The sequence below is a fragment of the Sarcophilus harrisii genome, chromosome 3 (assembly GCF_902635505.1).
Source record: "Sarcophilus harrisii chromosome 3, mSarHar1.11, whole genome shotgun sequence".
Taxonomy (NCBI): domain Eukaryota; kingdom Metazoa; phylum Chordata; class Mammalia; order Dasyuromorphia; family Dasyuridae; genus Sarcophilus; species Sarcophilus harrisii.
In genome coordinates this window covers 294,374,312-294,396,247 of record NC_045428.1, presented here as the reverse complement: position 1 = coordinate 294,396,247, position 21,936 = coordinate 294,374,312, and the positions used below count along the sequence as shown (strand labels likewise).

Genomic DNA, 21,936 nt, shown 5'->3' with positions numbered 1-21,936 from the left:
GTGAGACACACTGTAGTCAAATCACTTGTGGGTAGTCAGAGCTTTCTACCAGCTTTGTCTTCTTTGGTGTTAATTCTGTAGAAGACAGGGCAGAAATTTAAGCAGAAATAAAGGGGAAGGATGGACAAAGTAATGACACAATCAGATGAGATGCATCAGAGGGGGAAATGTGATGTTTCCAATAGGAATTTACCAACAATAGAGAGTTTTATTTTGTTTTGTTTTAGAAAGTCAAACTCTGATTATAACTTTAATGACAACTTTTCTGTTTGCCAGAAAATTAGCATTCAGGAAGTTTCTGCTATTACTTGTGCTCTGTTGTAAGTCCGAATTAGGAGTGCATTTTTATGGGTTGTCTATTAAACCCCCCATAAGAATTGGGAGTAAAAATAGAATGCCTTATAACTATAACCTCCACCTACAAGCAAGCTTGGAGTTCTATTAGCCCAGCTATTAAAATCAGGAGGACAAACTGTTTCTTCCCTTGATACAAAAACTGTTAAGCTGCCTCATGACCTAGTACCAAAATTTTTTGAATCTCTTCACTTTACAAAACATCGGCTCATTGCTGCAGCCTGGAGTGAAGCTGTTTACAGCTCTGTGCTAAGTGGAAAGTTCAAATCAATTATTGTCCATTAGAGTTTAGGTATAACTGATGAAATATCCCCAGAGGAGTGTTGTAAATGTATCAAGACGTCCTTCCCCATTACAGAAATGGGGACGCATGGTGAATTACTTACCTTCTCTCATACCCTTAATGTCTCTGAAATGCTGCTGGGCAGACAGATCTTATCTTGTCTTGCTAGAACTTCAAGTAAGAATTCACCATATGATACGTATGTATGGTAAACCAGAAAAATGCCAGGTACCAGAATACTTTGCTTCCAACTTGCCATGTGCTTCAATAGACTTGTCTACCTATATATAAGAGCCAGGAAGCAAATATTGAAGGAAACAGTATAAACCAAATAAAATTATAGTTGAGATATTCCTAATGGAGATCCTAGAAGTAGAATTCTTTTAAAAATGAATGACAGTTTTTTGCTCAGCAAACCAAATATTAAATTCACTCATACATTTTTATTTATTTATATTTTTACTGAAAGAGCTGTACAATTAAAGGTCAAGTAATGGATACCAGGAATCTCATTCTCAATACTGTCACTTAACATGAAGGCTCAAAAGACATGAAGAAGAAAAGGCAGTTACAACAGGCCCCTTTGTACTGAGGTATAAAAAGAACAACACTAATTTCTCAGGGAATATTGTACAACTACACATAAAGAAAGAATAGTGCAACCAAGGGATCTCCAGCCTATCTAGGAGAAAACTTAGGGAAGGAAAAGGATCTGATTTGTGGCAGACTGTGACAGAAGATGGAAGATAGGTCCTTGGCTTCCTTTTAAGGTTGCCTGTAATTGCTCTCCTTCTCCAGCTCTGGCCCAGTGCAATCATTGTGTCAGTGAAACTCTGAGTTTCAAATACATGGTTGCTCATCTTGTTATGGAAGGGAAGTCTTTGTATTATTCCTGAGAGTGCTGTATTATTTTGCTTCTCTCCCCCCCACCCCCGGCCCCCACTCCCTGCAAAGATCAGAGAAGAGACAGAAAGGTCAGGGAGATGTTATGCTCCTATGCCAATTTCTCCATTCCTTATGTGCTCAGGTGGACAGGAAGCTTCTTTTTTGATAGCTGACCCTGTTCAACACTAGTGCCTACCCTGTGGGCAGAGGCAGTAGGGCACAGGACTAACCTGTCGGTCATAAAGAGGATAAAAAGCATCTTTAAAATGCAACATTGATTGGGGGGGGGGGAGGCGGTGTATGTGTGTTTATTATTCCTTTAACACCAAGGATATTTCTTCTTACTGACAGCTTCTGTCTGTGGTACTAAGTAGAAAATTGGCTTTATTTCTTTTCTGGGGCCCATATTATTTTCCTCCAACTTTGTTGTGTTCCAGCCATCTATCTATAGAGATGCTAATTCCTGTACTGTAAATCCTAGTTAGGATGAAAGTACAGCTTTCAAGATATTTGAGACAGAATTTCTTAGGGATTACCCAGATAACAGAAGATACCTTTTACCTCATTACATATCAAGTTAATCTGGTGCTTTTTTTTTCATTTTGGCAGAAAAGATGTCCTCTCTTGTCTACCTTTTCATTGCTAAACGATTATTGCCTTTCAAGATAGTATGTTCTAGAGAATTATCATCCACAGTATTAAGAAAATACTGTGTCCCATGCTATGTTTTAGATATCCATAGGTTTCAGTAGCCAGAAGTTTAAAGATCATCTCAGATTGCCTCCTATTTACTTTTGTAGCCTCTGACACAATGCTGTAGCATTGACCCATTGAATCCATTATATATGGAAGACATTTTCTTCTCTTTGCAATTTTATTTATACTACCTGAATTCTCTAGGTATTCTGGCAACTGTTCAGATTGTCTGATTGCTGCTCCCATGCCTTTAGTAACATCATTTTCTTTGCAGAGTCTAAAATTTAAATTGGATTTCAAAGAATCTAGTTATTTCAAATGAATTGATAAGTCTTGCATAGTAGGCACTTGTTGGATTTCATTGCATGGAATTTAATTAAATTATATAAGAAAATTAATATTAGCCAAATTGTCTGATCTGCCATCTGACAGATAGTTAAATGGCATAGATAGTTCTAGCAAAAGTCCAGGCCCACATTTTTTTTGTGGAAGGGATTCTGAACAACAAGATCCAAGCATGCAAGAGTAAACCAAATTTGGCTGTAGTGAAGACACACCCACACAGGCAATTTGTAACTAGATTCATTATCCTGCTGCTTTTTTTTTCCTTATGTAGAATAAGTTTCATGTGGATCTCATTTCCCAAATCATCTTTTCTTCTCTACTCTTCATGTTTCCTCTCTCTTTTTTTTTTTTTTTCCTGAGGCATTATGCCCCTAGCATTCTAATATTTAGATGTCTCACCTCCGGAATCATTTCTTCATATAACAGAGAGGATTTTGTTTTTCTGCTTCAGATCCATAAATATAGTATTAAATTCTATCCATTCTTTCCTAACATACTACACTGGAAACTTCTATATTTGCTCTGATTTAAATTACTACTGACTTTCATGTTTCTTCTTGCCATTATTTATGTATTAGTTAATTTCCTGAGACTTTATTAATTTTCATTTTCAAAAGAAAAGTTAGTATATTTCAAGCCAGAGAAGTTTCTTTTTTAAAATTTCCAGGGGACTGGTATTTTTTAATGTCATATGAGGACAACATTACACAATGGATCTTTGGCAGGGATACACAGAAATGAATACCGTGTGCGAAGAAACATTAAATGGCAGCTTTAATTACAGTTTCACTTTGTTTTTTTTTTAATGCCCTTCAGTTTTACGATTCACTGGGGAAATGCGTCAACATGGTTCTTCCTAACCTGGGTTATTAAGGATTGATCTAGATGAAGAACAGGAGATCATACTGATCAGATAGTTCTAACATTTCACCCACTAGAGGGCAGTGGTGACACACATTCTCACTAAGCAATATGTGCAGCATATGGTTGATGTGGAAACAGAGTAGCCATAGCGTTCGTGTGTGTACAAAAAATTCCCATTACTCTGTTGCTTCACTTATAATTATATTGAAAGTAAACATTAATTCGCAGACGGGGCTGTGCATATTTTATTTCAACCTACCCCACTGGTGTTTTGTCTATTCTAGCTTTAAAATGCCCTAAGTACTAAAACTTCATGACTTCCCCTGGGAGGCAATGTAAAAAACCCAACTGTTTTTACCGTCTGAAATTTTTATTTGTATTCAATCTAAAATCCTTTTTCTTCAGTTTCACTCCAGTCTCTGTTCTTAGTTACATTATTCTCAGCAATAAACCTTTGTCTCCGGCTAATTAATCAGTCTCCCTCTGAATTAAATCCATGACTGCCATTTACAGAAGGCCAGGAAACAGCATTTCAATAGTCTCCATCATCACAGAGTTTGGATGATTCAGAAAACTCAAGGGGTTGTCCCTGGTATTCAGGTGCCAAAAGAGTTGGTCCTGAGTTTCAAAGGCACTGAGTATACTTGTAAATACACTAGTTTTAGGAATACATCTATGTGAGCTTATAAGTGTTCAAAAATTATCATAATGTATTGTATAATGCCTTGTCACTGTGAGCGCTGGTTAGTACAGACATAAAAGCATGTTGTACTGTGCAAGATTAAAATCAAATAAATTGTTGATACCCCTCAGCCACAAGGCAAAGAAGAGAACTTCAGTTTTTTGTTTTTTTTTTAATTTAATAGCCTTTTATTTACAGGATATATACATGGGTAACTTTACAGCATTAATAATTGCCAAACCTCTTGTTCCAATTTTTCACCTCTTCCCCCCCCCCCCACCCCCTCCCCTAAATGGCAGGATGACCAGTAGATGAGAACTTCAGTTTTAGAATCATGAGCATCTTTATGCCTATTTTCATAGAAAAGGAAATGGCACCACATTATCCCCCCCAAGGTCAGTAATCGTATATTAATCTCATTGTTAACGATTTTGAGTTGGTTTTAGTTTGTTTTATTGCAGCTCTAATTCAGAGTTCTAGAACCTTCAGATATTGCCTATGCCGCAGGAAAGGGACCATTTTAGAAATGAAATGTGAAGAGAGACTAGAGTTCGCATGTGAGATAATGGTTTGCATGATCAGTTCCTTGGCATATGTTTGACTTGTTTAGCATCCGTGGGGAAGGTTGGTAGGAATTCAAGCCAAGAAAGTTCCTTTAAGGCTAGTACTCACAATTAAGCAGTTGTTAAAAGTCCTTTTTTCCTTTACCTTAGAGACAAGGCAAGATTTTCTGCTCTATTGGGTATGTTCAACTGGAAGAATTTCTTTAAGACTGACCTGTTCACTGAGACAAATTTCCAGACAGACACATATGCAAACAACGGCTGTTTCTGTGCTGGCAAAGCAAAGCATAGTACTTTGCAAAAATTCTAGAAATTGCATTGGCATTTGTGTAGTATCCTAATCTCTAGAATGTTTACAAATAATATTCTTTGTCAGGTTTTTTTTTTTTTAATTCTAGAATGTGGTTTTATAGATCTTCTTTCCAAAGGAAACCAAGAAAGAAAAGTACAAAACTTTCATCAAAGAAATCCACACAGTATTATAGTTCAGGCTTTCTTTTTGAAAAATGAGCTTCAGATTTAAAATTTATGTCACCTGTAATAAAAACCATGAGGCTATTTTGTGTGGAAGTAATTAAGTATAAATGTGCAGCAGCCATTTTGTGGGGGGAGGGGGTTGTTTGTTTGTTTGCTTGCTTCAAAATACCAGAGGTGATTAGAACATATTATTACTTATTTAATTTATTTAAGTTGAACTGGGTTTGAATTATACAAGGGCAAAAACAAGAATTCATTAATTCTTCCTGAACATCACTGAAACGAAACAAAGAAGTTAACACATTTGTTTTGTTACATTAAATACACCAATATATTTTTAAATACTGATGATGATCCAAGTGATCAAAACATCTGTGTTTATTTATTTATTATTATTATTATTATTATTATTTTTGCTGAGGCAATTGGGGTTAAGTAACTTGCCCAGGGTCTCACCCCTAGGGGGTGTTAAGTATCTGAAATCAAATTTGAACTCAGGTCCTCCTGACTTCAGGGGTGGTGCTCTACTGCACCACCTAGCTGCCCATCTGTGTTTATTTTTTTTAAAGATGCATCTTTCTTCTCCTTCTCTTCCTCCTCTATTTTCCCTTTCTTCTTCTTCCCTTCTCCTTACCCCTTCCCTTTTCTTCTTATTTGTTTTCTTTTTGTTCTCCTCCTCCTCTTCTTCTTTCTTTCTCCCCCATGCAATTCTCTACTTCTTTTCTAACTCCTCTTCCACTGATCCATTCAATCCTTTGTTATGATCCTAAAGAAATTACCAAAAGTGATGATACAAACTTTGGAATGCCTTCTTTAAGCCTAGTCTCCTACAGAAGGCTTAAAGAGCTCTTCAAACACATTCAAATACCGTAAATAATAACCTAAAGCACTCAATATTTTCTTAAATTTGAAAATAACCACAGTCTTTCTGGGATTTAAGATTATGAACACCAAGTTTTAGACTAGAGCATATTTTGGCATTTTGATGATTAGTTATAACCTCCTAAAAAGAGGGAGTGATTGTATACAGTAAGGACGGCTGCCCACTAAACTACAACTGAGCTACTAAAATAAAGCCTTTGTTCTCTTGTGACTATTGACCAGGAGATGTGAAACCATGCAGATCTATCCTGGAGACCATAAAACAAAGCACTGTGTCAGTTTTGTGGTTTCATTTTCCACCTTTTGATATGTACTCTCACAGACTTTAGGGACACAATGGGGACAGTGGGGCAAAAAGCAATTCTGGACCACAAAAATGACTGCAGATATGAGAAGTAAATAGAATACGGCATAGGACCATTTGAATCAAGATCAAAGATCAGATAGAAATGAAAAGACAGTAGGCCAAACTCTGCCATGTATAACTAGCCATTGACTGATGTAGGCTATACAGAAACAGGTCTCTTTTTAGCTAATATCACAGGAGTATTGCTAAAGAATACAAATGTCTTGACATCACCAGATATTTAAGAGACAATTTGAATTGTTTTTAAAATCTTTTCTGTCAGACATTTTTATGTACATTTTAGCACACAAGTCTCATTTGGAGAAACCAGTCTGCATTTTCATTGGACCTGATTGATAAGGACCATGATTGCTGACTAGGAATGTTTCCTATTCTCAGAGTTGAAGCATTACAGCCTCAATTCCCTAAGAGTTTTCTGGCTTTGAGCACCATGGTTAGAAACCCATACATAGCCTCTCAAGAGGAAAAAAAGTACCACAGCTCCTTAATGAGGCTAGTTTTACTTTTATATCTTTATGTCCCCGTCACCTGGCCTAGCACAGTGGATAGATTATTGGACCTGGAGTTAGGAAGATTCATTTTCCTGAGTTCATAGTTGGTCTTATTCACATACTAGAAAGGTGACCCTAGGCATGTCACTTAAAACTGCCTCAGTTCCTCAAATAAAAAAAGAGCTGAAGCAGGAAATGGCAAATCACTCCCATATCTTTTCCAAGAAAACCCAAATAGGGTTACAAAGAATCCTTTGTAACAAGTGACAAAATGATTGAATAACAACAATTCCCAATACTTAGCTCAGGACTTAGCACCTAGAAGGTATTAAATAAATGTTTGTTGAAGTGAGTTAAAGACAATCAGGATGCCAAAAATGTCACATAGGAAAGACAACTCCAAGGACCCAGCTTCAGGAACCATAATGGCCAACTATTCCCACAATGTCATTAGACCCCACAGTCTCTCCTCCCCCCAAAATATAGCATCAAAAATTTTTTTGTCTTCTTTGATCAGGATAAGTCAACTAACTGCATCCTCAAATTAGATATTCAGGTAAGATCAGTGTGTGTAACTCATCCCGGTTGTTCTTTGCAGACCTAGAAAGGCAGAAACATCTAGATGAAGTTTCCAGTGCAAAGACATGTAATTTCCCTTTAAATCACTGGGCATCTCACATGTGGGAAAAGTTTGTGTCCATTTTATCAAACAAAGATGTTTTAATGCTTGATAGATACCTGTAATTATTTAGCACAGTGCCTAGGAGATATGGATGGATGGATGGTGGAGAAGGAAGGGGGAGAGAGGGAGGGAAGGAGGGAAGATATGGAGCATTGTTTCATTTTGTCTCTGATTTGGTTTTCTCATGTAAAAAACAGTAACAGAAGTATCTGCAATATACTGTGATATAAAAGTTGTAAAGGACAGGAATGATGTCCTACATTCTCTAATTCTCTTATCTTTCATCTTCCTCAGTTCTGGTCACACAGGACTTAGAACATAGTGAGTTCTTAATGTCAACCCATACATATATATATGCACACATACATACCTACACACACTTATGTGCGCATATACAAACTCAAATCCCTACACACATACACACACACACACACACACACACACACACACACACACAGAGTCCTGGTAGGTTTACATTATTTCTTTACAACAGTCCTATAAAACAGGTAGCACAAGTATCATTGTCCCTGTTTTACAGCTTAAAAATCTGAAGTTCATAGACATTAAATGACTTAGCAAAGTCTAATAGGTTCAGAATCAGGGCTCAAAGCCAGATCTCCTGCCTCCAAATCCATCACTCTTTATCCTTAACCATGTTGCCTTACTAACAAGGTAACTTAATCCTCCAATACAAACCTCCAGAATTGGTTCTGGTTTTAATGTAAGTAATAAAAGGAACCAGAAAGCACACTCTCAGCTGCTTTGACAGCATAACTTTCTTCCTATTCAGAACTGACTCTGTTAATCCATCATTACTAGGATGTGTGCTTTAGATATTTTTCCCTACCCTCCCACTCCCAGTGGTCTTATGATCTGAGGCTTCCAATGTCTCTGACCCAGACTGTTTCAAAACTTTGATTGTATAGAAAGTGGAGTCATAGTCCCTATGACTAAGAGACCATTTTTCACTGGGCAATATGATATCCTAACACTTGCCAACATTCTTAATTTAAGAGAACTATGTATGCTGAGCATGGTGGTATATCCCTGTAGTCTGGTAGATTGCTTGTGTTCAGGAGCTCTGAGCAGCAGTAGGGATAAAGTTGACTGATAGTCCCTACTAAGTCTGACATGAGTATAGTGAGCCAACTGGAACCCCAATCAGAATGAGAGAGTGAGACAGAGAAGAAAGAGAATGGGGTGGGGAGGGGAAAAAATGAAAGAAGATGAGAGAAGAGAGATGTGTACAGTGTGTACAGTACATACCTAAAAACCAGCACAAAATGACTCACTGCTATGTCATACTTTAACCATGTCAGAACTATTATTAAGCTATCAGTTTGTGTCTATTTGTTTGATTTATCCTCTGTTTCCTTAATTTCCTATGTAGTCTTGAGTTTCTTCAATCTGTTTCTTATATGTGTTTAGCTACCTTGTTCTCCCCATGTTCCAGTTCCTACTCTTTCTATTGGCACAAACTCTTAAAGTTCTATCCTTCTGGTTTGTAAATCTTCCATATCCCAACTTCTTAAACCATGGGTCACAACACCATATGAGGTCTCATAACTGAATGTGGTGGTTGCAAAATTATGATTTATTATTAGTAAGTGTTTGATTTGTATACCTATTTTATACCTATTTTTTCCTGGTTTAACCTACTCTGGCCATGACCCTGCCTTTTTTTCCATTATTTACTTCAGCTTTATTGCCATCAATCCCCTATATCCACATCTACTCCCCCCCCTATACTTTAGGATTTTCTGGGCTGAATTTGGAGCGGAGGGAAACCAAGGTTTCCAGTAATCAGCTCTTCCCTGGGTACTTTAATCCAGGATACTTTAGTCAGTCATTCAGTAAATATTCCTTGAGTACCTACTATGCATAAACTATGCTAGTGACACATTGAGGCAATACTTTGTTCATCTGTGATTGTATAAGCATAGGAACTCATTCTCTCAGCTTAAATTACCACTCATTTTTATAAATTAATTAGATTGGGGCAGCTAGATGGCCCAGTGGATACTGTATGAGCCCTGAGATCAGGAAGACCTGAATTCAAATCCAGCCTCAGACACTTAATATTTTATTCTTTGCTGTGTGACCCTGGACAAATCACTTATTCCCTCATCTAATTGCCTTGACTCACCAAAAAAAAATTTTTTTAGTGAAAAAATTTTAGAATTTTTAATTAATTAATGAGACTTATGGAGTTGCCTGAGACTCAAAAGAATTTAAGTAACTTGCCCATACTCACATTTAGGTAAGATTTGAATCTATCTCAGTCATTGTATCCATTATATCATTCTGCCTTTCCATAGTAAGGAAACAACAACAAAAAAAAAACTAAATTAAATAATCATAGAATAAAACAGGAAGGTCATTTATTTTGATTCCTTCTTTTTTACAAATGAAGCAATTCAGTCTACACTCAGGGAAATAATATTTTGTCAGTGGTATAGAAAAAGCATACAGATAGGAAAAAACAAGATAGATAACAATGAGGAGAAGATATAATCAGACAAAATGCTCTAGGGAAAAAAATGTGAGGATGGGAAGAACTCTTTAAATTGGAAGGAATCAAGAAACACTATATTTGAAACCTCAATTAGCAAGTGTTAGTGATTCTATTTTCACAATCTCACTTGCTCATATCCCCTTCCCTCCATCCCACCCCTCCCCAAAACTTCAGTCCTGTGATGCATTTCAAACTGGATGTGCCACAAACATCTCAGACTCAACATGTTCAAAACTGAATTTATTATCTTTGTCCCATCAAAAAAAGACCCCTTTTCCAGAACTTTACTATCTTGAAAGCATTGCCATGCTTCTAGGCTCTCAAGTTTTGTAACATCACCCCACAAATATAATCAGTTGCCACATCTTGCCATCTCTTCCTTCACTTGGCAACCAGTGTCTCTCACATCTAACAAACACCTCCTCTCTACTCACACAGATATTACCAAAATCCACGCCCTGATTGATCTCCTTTCATCTAGGCTTCTGTGACAGCCTTCTAATTGGTTTCCTTGTTTCAAGACTTTTACATCCCTACCTAATCCCCTCCTTCTCCTCATGCCACTAATGCCCTTTGTCCCAAATTACTTTAAATTTAACGACTCTATATTCATATTAATTTTATAGTGTTTATATCACTTCATATACACATCTCGCTTGTTATTGAGTTAGTTACTTGGTAGTAGGGTCTATATCATCTATACTGAGTATACTGTCCAGTCCATAGTTGAGATGTAATAAATTCTTGTTGATTGCTTGATTAATTTTGCAATAAACTCCCAGTTAACTTTTCTATTTCTATTGTCTCCTCACTTTCCATCCCTTGCACAGTGACCAAAGAGGCATTTTGAAGCATAAGCATAATCCTTTCCAATCTTCTTAACTCTACTATATACCATGTACTCTTCAATCTGGTGACCCTCCATCCCCAGCATAGCACTTCTCAATCCAGTAGCATTGGCCTCCTGACTATATATGTAAAACATTCCATCTCTAGGCTTTGGGCATTTTTTGGCAACCCTCCTTTGCCTGGAATGCTTTTTCTCTTCATCTCTACCTACTGTTTTCCTTCAAGTCTCAACTAAAATTCCATTTTCTATAGGAAGCATTTCCCAACTGCTTTTAATTCTAATGCCTTCCCTTTTAAAAATTATTTTGTTGGTCCCATATATGACTCATTTGTACAAAGCTGTTTACTTATTTTCTCTCCCACACTGTCACCTTGAGAGCAAGGATTGGGGGGGGTTGCTTCTTTTGTATTCCCAGCATGTAAGATAGGCATTGGCACATGGTAGGTGCCTAATAAATGTTTATTGACTTAATGATAAGTATGACCATGTCACTCCTTGGCTTAAGAAGCTTTGGAGACTCCCTATTACCCCAGGATGAAATGCAAATTCCTTTTAACATAGAGTTATTTGCTATTAGACTCTAGCTTATTTTTCATTGATTATTGAATGAACACTAACTGCCCCTTCTTGACAACCAGATTGTCCCATTTTCTATTTCCCAGATAGCATTTCCCCATCTCTTTACATTTACACTAGCTCTTCCCCATACCTGAAATGTTATGTCCTTTCTATCATTTCTTAAAATGTTTTGTTGCCTTCAAGACTCAACTTAAATAAAATTTTCTACCTAAGACCCTTAGAGATTCTCCCAGTTGTTAGTATCCCAGCCTCATTCAGTGACTTCATGTAATTTTATTTTTATTTATCTGTGGACATGTTACTACCATCACTACCACTTTCCCCTGGTAAAATGTAAGCTCCTTAAAGATATAAACTTTTTCACTTTTGTTTGTTATTTTCTAAAACACACCTTCATTCCACCTCCAAAATAGTACCTGGTTCATAGTTCATGCTTAAATAAGCATTCTTAAAAGCACAGATGAGGAAACAATATAATATAAACATAGAGTTCCTTCTTTCCAGTCTTAAAGGCAAAGATGAAGAAATAATATATTACAGACATAGGGTACAGTTTGTGTGCATTAACAGATAAAGGAGATGGAATGTTAAGTTTGAGGCAAATTTAACTGGGATTTAGCATATGTAAGGGGTAGAATGCTACTGTATAACATAAAGCTAGAGAGATGCCCAACATGTTAGGATAGGATAATTTGTATTTTATCCTATAGATGATGAAGATTTCTGTCAAAGGAGGATGATTCAGTGAGGACTGTGCCTTCTGAGGTCATTTTGGCATAGTGTTAAAGATTAATTTTGAAGGGAAAAGATTGGAAGCAGGGAGGCCAATTTCTATCCTGTATGGAAAAAGAGTCTACAATCCTGGCATCATTAGCGTTAACATATGTGATGCTACCCACCCATACATGATTTCAGAGCTTTGAAACTACCTAGCCCAACTCCTTTGTATTACAACTGAGGCCCCAGTGAGTAATTTACCCTGAGTCACATACCTCAGTACAGACAGAACCTTGACTAAAAGCTGGGTCTCTTCATTTATAGTCTAGAACTCCTTTTCCCTTAACATATTGCTACTCACTATACTCTCATGTTTCTTGAACTCCAAAATGTCATGACATGAATAGAGATAACCTCAACATTATTGGCATTACTGCACTAACCAGATATACATGGAGTTCTTTACTAGAAGAGTGCTATGACAAAACAAATTGATTTAAACATAAGCAGTAGCCACACTTCTGTCCATAGGACTTATATGGTGCCCAGGCATTCTCTTCATGAATGTGTTTTTCTAGGTGTATCAGTCACACATAGGAGTTCTTCTGTGAATGTGGAGAATCAAAGGAAATTCTTTTCCTCTTCCTAATTTTCCCCTCTCACTGTCAGGGAATAAGGAAATGCTTAGCATCGTTTTTAGAGGGCAAGTGGACATAACTCTGTCACTGTCTTCACTGAGACTATTGTGTTATTGATGGGAGATTGCTGCATTAGTAGGAGTGGAGAATAAGAGTGGACAGAATATGTGGAATCTGGAAAGATCTGGCTTCAAAAAGAGACAGTGATCATCATTAACTACAAGACTTTGGACATACTAGATCTCATTTTCTTTATCTGTAAAATGGAGATAATAATACTTGTACTCTCTACTTCATGGAGTTCTTATGAGGAGAAAGTAAGCTATTTTAAAAATCTCAAAACACTATATAAACAAGAGCTAATATTTATATATAACATAGTTTTAAATAATGGAATTTGAATTTATGCTTTAGGGCAGCCATTTCAATTTTTTTAAATGCCACAAAGACTCCTCAGTCTTTTATGTGCCAATGATAGTCATTAGTAAGCTGGGAATCTCCAGAGGGATATTTAGGAAGCTGTTAGCTATCAATCATAACAGTAACCCATAAGGTTACACTCTGGTTATAAGCCTGGAGAAGAGAATAGAACCCTGGGGAAATGAACACAAATTTTCATCTCACTTAAACCTAGGATATTGTAGTTTAGACTCTAATAATAATCATAACCAGTTCCTAATCATTTTGTATATGCAAACAGTAGCCTTCAACTTTAGTGAAACCAGACCTATTTTACAAGAGGCATCATATTGAGACACCAACATGAAATGATCTATTCAAGCTCAAAAATAATTGATTTCCTCCTTTTTGAAAGGAATCTAAGCTCAGTTTTGGAGAGCTGAATGTTGTTTAGGATTACTACTGTAGCCTGTGTCACAGTGTTTTCATACCACAAAAACCTCACACACCTTAATTCAAATGCCCTTCAATGTATAGAGAAAAACAAGCTTATTAGGACTGGTAAATCATATTTTTCCCTAAGTATAGATAGCCATCCCTACAATATTCCCCCTTTTCTTTTTTCCTCTTTTTTTCCTTTACTTGGTTATTGTTGAATCTGGTTCCACTGCAGTGTGTATATGCATATGTATATCTGTGTGTGCATATGTGTGTGTATATGTATATATATCATATATATATGATATATATACATACACACACAGAGACAAACATATACATACATGTATTAATATACCTATTTTATATACATATATTTATATATACCTATTTATATACACATATATCTATATCTATCTATATATATACATATATTTTTATATATACACACAAACAGATCGATAGATCGAGCATTGGCAAAGAAAAAAGAATTTACTTCAATAGACATGATTCCTATTGAAGCATATAAAGTTCTAGATCTGGATAAAGTTCTAGATCTGGACACTGCTTAGGTAAGTCTTTTGGGTAGCAGAAACAGGCAGACAGCAGCAATTTAAAGTCAGTGATCTCTGTCATACTATTATAGACTAATTCATAGGTTTATACAGTCAAAGTCACGTGACAAAAAATTGTCTATTATCTTTGAAGGATTAAATGTTTTGAATTCTTATTGTTGTTCAGTCACTTCAGTCACATCCGACTCTTGGTGACTACATGTGGGATTTTTCTTGGCAAGACACCAAGTAGTTTTTCCATTTCCTTCTCCAGCTCATCTTGAAGATGAGAAAACTGAGGCAAAATGGGGGTTGTACAGCTAGTTAAGTGTCTGAGGTGACATATGAACTCAGGTCTTCCTGACTCCAGGTCCAGCCTCTAACCACTGCGCCACCCACCTGCCCTTTCATCCTTATTAATGAAAGACAAAAAAAAAGTTTTTAAAATATAGCTAGACACATACAAATGGTTGGTTATTCAGGATTTCTAAAATTCATAGCTGAAGTTCTTGAAATTTCAGAGTTCTAATGGTTCAGAACTTCAGAATTCAGATATCTGTAAAATGAGAATAGTAATAACATCTACTTCACAGGGTAAAAATCAACTGAGATAATATTTCAAAAGTGCTTAACACTGTGCCTGCTATATAAATGTTAGTTGTTGTCATCATTATTTTTAAAATTATCTCTAGTAACAATAGGCTGTTTTAATCTCCATATATATATGGCAGCCTTAATGATATTATATATTCATGCCTGTTATGCCGTATCTCCCTCAGAAGATCTAGAAAAAGGGCCTGTGTCTCCTTTTTGTGCCTAAAAAAGAAGAGGTCACTATCTTGATAACCAGCTGTCTGCCTGCCAGTTCTAGGACAATCCTACCTCTCTCCCCCATGAATGTTTTACAAAATGACTGCATGGTTTGATTGCAACAAGCCAAATCCAGACCTACAGGGGCAGCTGCAAAGCAGAATTAAGATGTGTAGCCTGAGCTTTTGATGGGACAAGAGAATTGCTGTTGTAGAAGGCAGAAAATCTAGGATCATGAGTCACTCTGGCCACATCATGACAGACATCAGCTGCTCTGTCAGTCCTTGGCTTTTCTGAACATGAGACTGGTCAGGGTCTGACTGAGTCAGACCATGTTGTCCATTTAGTCTTGCTTGGTTTTTGATGGTACTGAAAGACATATTGTAGAATGCCTTGATTTTCTTCACTTATTTATTTTAAACTTAAACACAAAATAGGAAAGGAAAAAATTGCCATGTGCACAGCAGAATATGAAAAGATTCAAAATGTAAAGCCATAAATTCCCATTTCAAGAAAGCCTAGATAATAAATACTAAACATTGTATTCAGAATTTGTCCAACTTTTCTTTGCTTCCTTATAGGTTTTCTTTTGTTTTCTGTTGTAATTTTTGCTGTATTATAAAATATTTGTACTTTATTTTATTTTTACTTTATAAGTACTAATTTATATTTGTATATGTAGACATATGTATATATGTGTGTGTACATATAATACAGATATACACATGAAACACATATAATGATGCATAGATAGTTATAATCATACACATAAATATAAATTTATATGCATCTGTAAGATTATTTATTCTCTACTTCTCTGGAAGGTGAATGACATCTTCCTTTATAAGCCCAAGACTTTCCATATTTTTTCTAACTTCACCAATTCATCATTTTCTACACAATAACAATTTTCCAACCTTATACTGTCTAATTATTTTAAATATGGCTGACATATAGTATAGTATTCCTATTTTTTTCTTTATTTTAGCTTTAACGTTATTTGTGATCTTGATTACTATCCCTGATTTTTTTATTTACCTAATAAATTCTACTCCTGATCTTTATTTTATTGTGTGTATATCCCTCTTAACTCATCTGCTTGTCCTCCTTGTCCCTACCTTGTATTCCTGTTATTTAACCTAACCCCCTAGATTCCTTCCCTTATTTTCTTCCCCAACTCTTTCCCTTTGCCCTCTTGTTTTCTATCTGAATTTAGAAGATTTTTATAACCTTCCAACTGTATATGTTGTTTCATCTTTATACCATTTCTGTTCATCTATGCAACACATCCCATTCCTGTTAACGTATACATCCCTATACACTTCTCTTATGCTATCTCCTCACCCTCTTATTTCTTTATAAATTTAGAAGACCTCTTCTCATAGACAGACAGACAGACAGACAGAGAGATAGATAGATAGTCCCTTTTTTGTTGCTATTGCTGTTGTTTGTGGGTTTGTGTTTTGTTTTGTTTTGTTTTGGGTTTTTGTTTTGTTTTGTTCTGTTTTTTGATGAGGCATTTGTGGTTAAGTGACTTGCCCAGGCTTGCACAACTAGTAAATGTTAAGTATCTGAGATCAGATTTGAATTCAGGTACTCCTGACTTCAGTGCTAGTGCTCTGTTTATTGTGTCATCTAGCTACCCCATATAATCTCTCTTTAACCCAGATCAGATGTGAGTAGGGTTCCCTCTAAAAATTCCTCCTTTATTTTCTTTCATCTCCCTCTTCCTGAATTTTAAAAAACTTTTAACCTTTCTAGATGTATATGTGTTGTTCTCTCTTTAATCCATTCCCAATGAGAGTTGGATTCCAAAATCATCTCTCCTCCCCTAATTCCTCTGTGTCAAGTCTTCCTTTCACACTTCATTTGAATATGATAATTACTCTTTTTACCTTTTCCTACACAGTTTTGCTTTTTTTGAATCACATCTTACTCATCTCTACCTCAGTCTTTCTTTTAAACTACCCACTTTCTAATGACAATCTTAGACATACGACTGACATTTCCATGTAAAAAATATGTCTTTATTGAGTCTCTTGTTACTAATCTTTGATGTTTGCCTTATATTTCTCTTGGATCTTATATGTGAAATTTCTATTAAGTTCTGGTTTTTCTGAAACATAATCCTAAAAGTGTGTCAACTCATTGAATTCCATTTTTTTCATTCAGGATTATGCTTAACTTGGCTGGGTATGATATTTTCTACTAAAACCCTAGTTCTTTTACATAGTGTTCCAAGACCTGTGATCTTTAAATGTAGCCACTGCTAGGTCTTGTGTGATTCAAATTGTGCTTTTACTGTGTTTGAATGATATTTTTTTCCTTGTAGTTTGTAATATTTTCTTCTTGATCTAAAGTTAGCTTATCTTTCTTGATTATAGTCCAAAAGATTAACACTCATACTCTTTAATCCAATTCAACTCTATTCATAAGAATTTATTAATTGCCTAAAATGTGCAAGGCTCTAGCCAGGTAAGGATAAAAAAATCCTTGATATATCCATATATGCATGCAAGCATTGTAAATAAAAGGTAATTTGACAATTGTGCTATGAGATAAAAGCTTCTTATATGAAAAAGTGGCACCTGAGTTGAGCCTTGAAGGACATAAAAGATTCTATGAGATAGACATGAAAGAATGCCCCAAATCACTAATAATAAAAGAATTGCAAATCAAAATAATCCTGAGTTTTCACCTCATATCCTAAAAATTGGCAAAAGTGACAAAAATTATCTACAGTCAATATTGGAAGTGTTGTGGAAAGATAAGCACACGAATATCTTGTTCAAGTTGCTGCTGAAATAATATAGCCATTTTGGAAAGCAATTTGGAATTATGTAAATAAAGTGACTAAAATGCCTACAGGCTTTTAAACAGCGATTTCATTACTGGGCCTATACCAAAAAGAAGCCATCGATATGAAAAAAAGTCACTGCATACTCTAAAATATTTAGAGCACTTTTTGTTATGGCTAAGAATTGGCAGCAAAGAAAATGCCTGTCAGCTAAGAAATGACCTGTCAAATTGTGGTATATGAACACAAGGGAATATTATAGTGCTATAAGAAATCATGTATGTGATGAATACAAAGAAATAGGAATGGAAAGAGCTATATGAAGTGATGCAGAGTGAAGTAAGCAGAGTAAAAAAAAACAATACAGTGGCTACAGCAATGTAAATAGAACAATCGCATACAATAAAATATAAAGTCAGTATAACAAAATTTTAAAGATCAAACAGGACATGAATGAAAAAATATGAGAAGACATTCCCACCTCTTCATGAAGATGGGAGATCCACATTGCATATGTTTTCAAACTTTTTCAATGTATTGATCAGTTGTAATAGCATTTTTATTTGTCCTCTTAAGAAATAATGTTATGAGATGGCTTTCTAGGAGGGGAAAGGGGGATGTCATAATAATGTAAGAAACAGAAAATATCAGCAGACCTATTTTTAAAAAAGAAATGTTTCTGTGACAAAAAGATGAAGAAAAAGTACATATACTTTGGGAATGGCTTGTGACAGTATGGTAATAAGAAAAAAAAATGCTCAATTCGGGAAAGGCCAGTTTGGGTGGAATATTTCTGCAAAAAATAGGCAGGATCCAGGTTGTGGAAGACTTTGAATTCCAGAATGAGGTGTCTACATTTTATTCTAAGGGAATGGATAATTGCCACAGAACATTTTTTGAGAGGAGTGATACAGATAGACTTTTTTCTTTGGAACATGAAGTTAACAATTATGAGAGAAAATGTAGAAGAATAACTGGAAGCTGAGAGACCATCAGGAAGCTGTTGTAAGAGGTGGTAAAGACATACATGAGATGTGTATTAGAATTATAGAGGTAGAATTGATGACAAGTGGGAACCATTTTGATGTGGGAGCAAAGGAGAACAATAAGTCAAATGATTGAGAAGGCAAACCTGAGTGGCTGGGAATACGGTGATGCCTTTAATAGTAACAGATGAGTTTGGAGAGGAGAATTTAGGGGGGAAGCAAATGAATGGGGGAAAAAACTTATTAAGTGCCTATTCTGATCTGCTTTATATATGTTGCATTTGAGAAGTTGATGGAATATTTAGGAGGACATGTCTGACAGGTAAATAGAGAAGGAGACTGGAGTTCAAGACAAAAAATAGGGCTGATGTATGAACTTGATAATTCTCAGAGTAGAACAGATTAGATCACCAAAACAAACAGGATAGAAAAGAAGCAGGTTCAAGAGCAGAACCTCATAGGAAACAAATACTTGGGTGTCGGAAATGATACTCTAACTAAAGGCACATGGAATGAACAAGAAGGTGAGTAAGAGCATAGCTGACAAAAATTCAGAAACAAAAGTCAGTAGAGAAGAGAATATTTGGGAGATGTAGATCATTGAGTGTCAAAAGTTGAACAAAGATAAGCAGGATAGGGAATGAGAAAAGAACACCAGATTTAATTCTTAAAATATTATCAATATCTTTGGAAAGAGAAATTTCACTCAAATGGTAAGGCAAAAATATGCTTTGAAAATTTATGCATCATTCATAATACAGATAGAATGTATTTGGGGGCTGAAATAAATTATACATGAACGCTGGACAACTTAGTCACTTTTTGCCTCGGTTTCCTCATCTATGAGATGTAAGATCTGTAAGAAGAAGGTTCTACTTCCCAGGATTGTTGTGAGGATCAAATGAGATCATATTGTGAAGTGCTTTGTAAAATGTCTGACACAGAGTATACCTTATATCAATTTTAGTTATTATTAACAGTACAGGACCCTGTACCATATGTTCCATGCAAGTTCCATGCAAGTATGTATTATAGGCCCCAACATGTTTCACTTTTTAGAGCCAAGTTGGGGGAAGGGGCCTTTTATTATTGGATATAAGGTAGGCACAGCACTTTATGATTAGAAAGGATCCATTGGGGGAACTAAGTTTGAAAATGAGTCACATATGAAAGGAGGACTTCCTTCTATTTTCTTTGAAAAGCCATGTGCAAAAGTCAGTACAAATTCAAGCATGTAAAGGCTAATTAATATCTGCTTGGTGGCTTAAGTATAGTTGGGAGGAATCTTCTCTTATCTCTTCCACATTCAGTTCTGGAAGAGGGATGGAATAACAATCTAAAGATTATTTGTGATTGTGGTAGGTTAGAGAGGAGAAGATATAAGAAAGGAAGGAAAGTTAATAATAGATCTAGGGGAAAAAAAAGAGTCAGGAAGTGCTAGGCCTAAGAAGACTATTGAACACACCAAGGGTTTTTATTATTCCTTCTTAGGAAAGTTTTTATTATTTATTGTGTAAAGTCATAATTGTCATTTGACCATAGATATATTCTTTCAAGCCCTGAGAATTCAACATGTTTAACCTTAATGGACTTTGGTAAATAAGTTTATCTAGCTTTGTTGAACAAGATTCAACCTATATTCTCTTTACTTTCTAGACTTCATTCTCATGCTTCTCAGTCTTTGATTTTACCACTTAAAGTCTCCTAATTTTTTGTTTTCATTCAAAATTCCAGTCCTCATCCAATTACTGAAATAATATGAATTATTATTGGACCTTCTATTGCTTACTGTACTTTTTGAGACTTGATGACCAAAGAGAGCACAGTGTTCCAAATGCAGATATATTATTGGTTTGCACTGAGGAAGTTGTTACATTAAAGGGTATATTTGTCAACCTTTTTGTCTGCCTCAGCATTTATAAATCAATAATCTCGGAGAAAATACTACAGAAATTCTATGTCCCTTTCCTGGGTCATAACTGATAATACAAAGTCATAATTCTGTGGAATGTATTATTTTTCCCAAGAGTGGCTTGTTTTCAGATCATTCTGCTATTTTTCCGTGTTCTCACCCTCAAGAGATCTTGTTCTTCATCCCTATCAGCTTGGTATTTTATTACTATCTTAAAAAGTTGGTTATTGACTTACTTAAAGATTTTACTGTTTTCCTTTTTTCCATATACTTTTTAAAAATTAAAAAAAAAAATACTGGGACAACCATTGATCTTTGAGATACTCTATCCTGAGGAGTATTTGTTTATCCTTACCTTCTTTTTTTTAATCTTTAGGTCAGCTCCCTTTGTAGAATAAAATAATACCTCACTTTCATCAAAAGGTGACTCAGGCCTAAGTCGTGTTTTTTTTTTTTTTTTAAATAAACCAAGTGCCATCTGTACCTTACTTTTCCTTCTCTTACTATTCCCATCAGAAAAACAAAACAAAACAACAAAGGACTAAATTGAACCCGGAAAACACCTTAACTGAGTAATAATCTTTCATTTCCAGCTCCCTGATCTATTACACCCGTCTTTCAGTATTGTTAGCAGTCTTTTTTTTTCTAACTGAATAAATTAAATATGAAAGAGAGGGACTAATGTAATTCAAATAAACATGTTAATGACCCCATTTTTCCATTTGGTAACTAGACCGGATATGGTGGAATGCCAGTTTTTTTGTTGGTGTTTTTTTTTTTTTCAAGCCTGTAATTTAAAACTTTTAACAAGGACATGTTTTTTTTCCTTTATTTCTACCCTCTACTCCCACTCTTTTTCTTTCTTTAATCCACTTCTTACAGTCCAATTAGCTGTTGAAGCATGTAAACTGTCCTGATTCTACAATCAGATTAGCATGGGGGAGAGGAGGTGCAGGGGGTGGTTCCGAGAGGGGCAGTTTGCTTTATCTCAGTAGATTATGTCTTAGGATTCTATCTAGACTCTAAGATCTTATGGATGGGAGCATTTTATATCCTCATTTCTAAACATGTACTGTTCCTTCTTTGCTCCTTCACACCATACTCCAATCACTTCTTAGGCAGTTCTTCAGTATTTCTGACGAGCCAAAGAAGAGCTGTAGGAGGGGATTT

General features: G+C 35.6%; 1 protein-coding gene across 22 annotated transcripts in view; it reads left to right on the top strand.

Moving 5' to 3' along the window:
• The window catches only part of ZBTB20 (zinc finger and BTB domain containing 20), a 1,022,251-nt gene that overhangs the window by 913,204 nt on the left and 87,111 nt on the right, over nt 1–21,936 (top strand). The window lies entirely within an intron of this gene.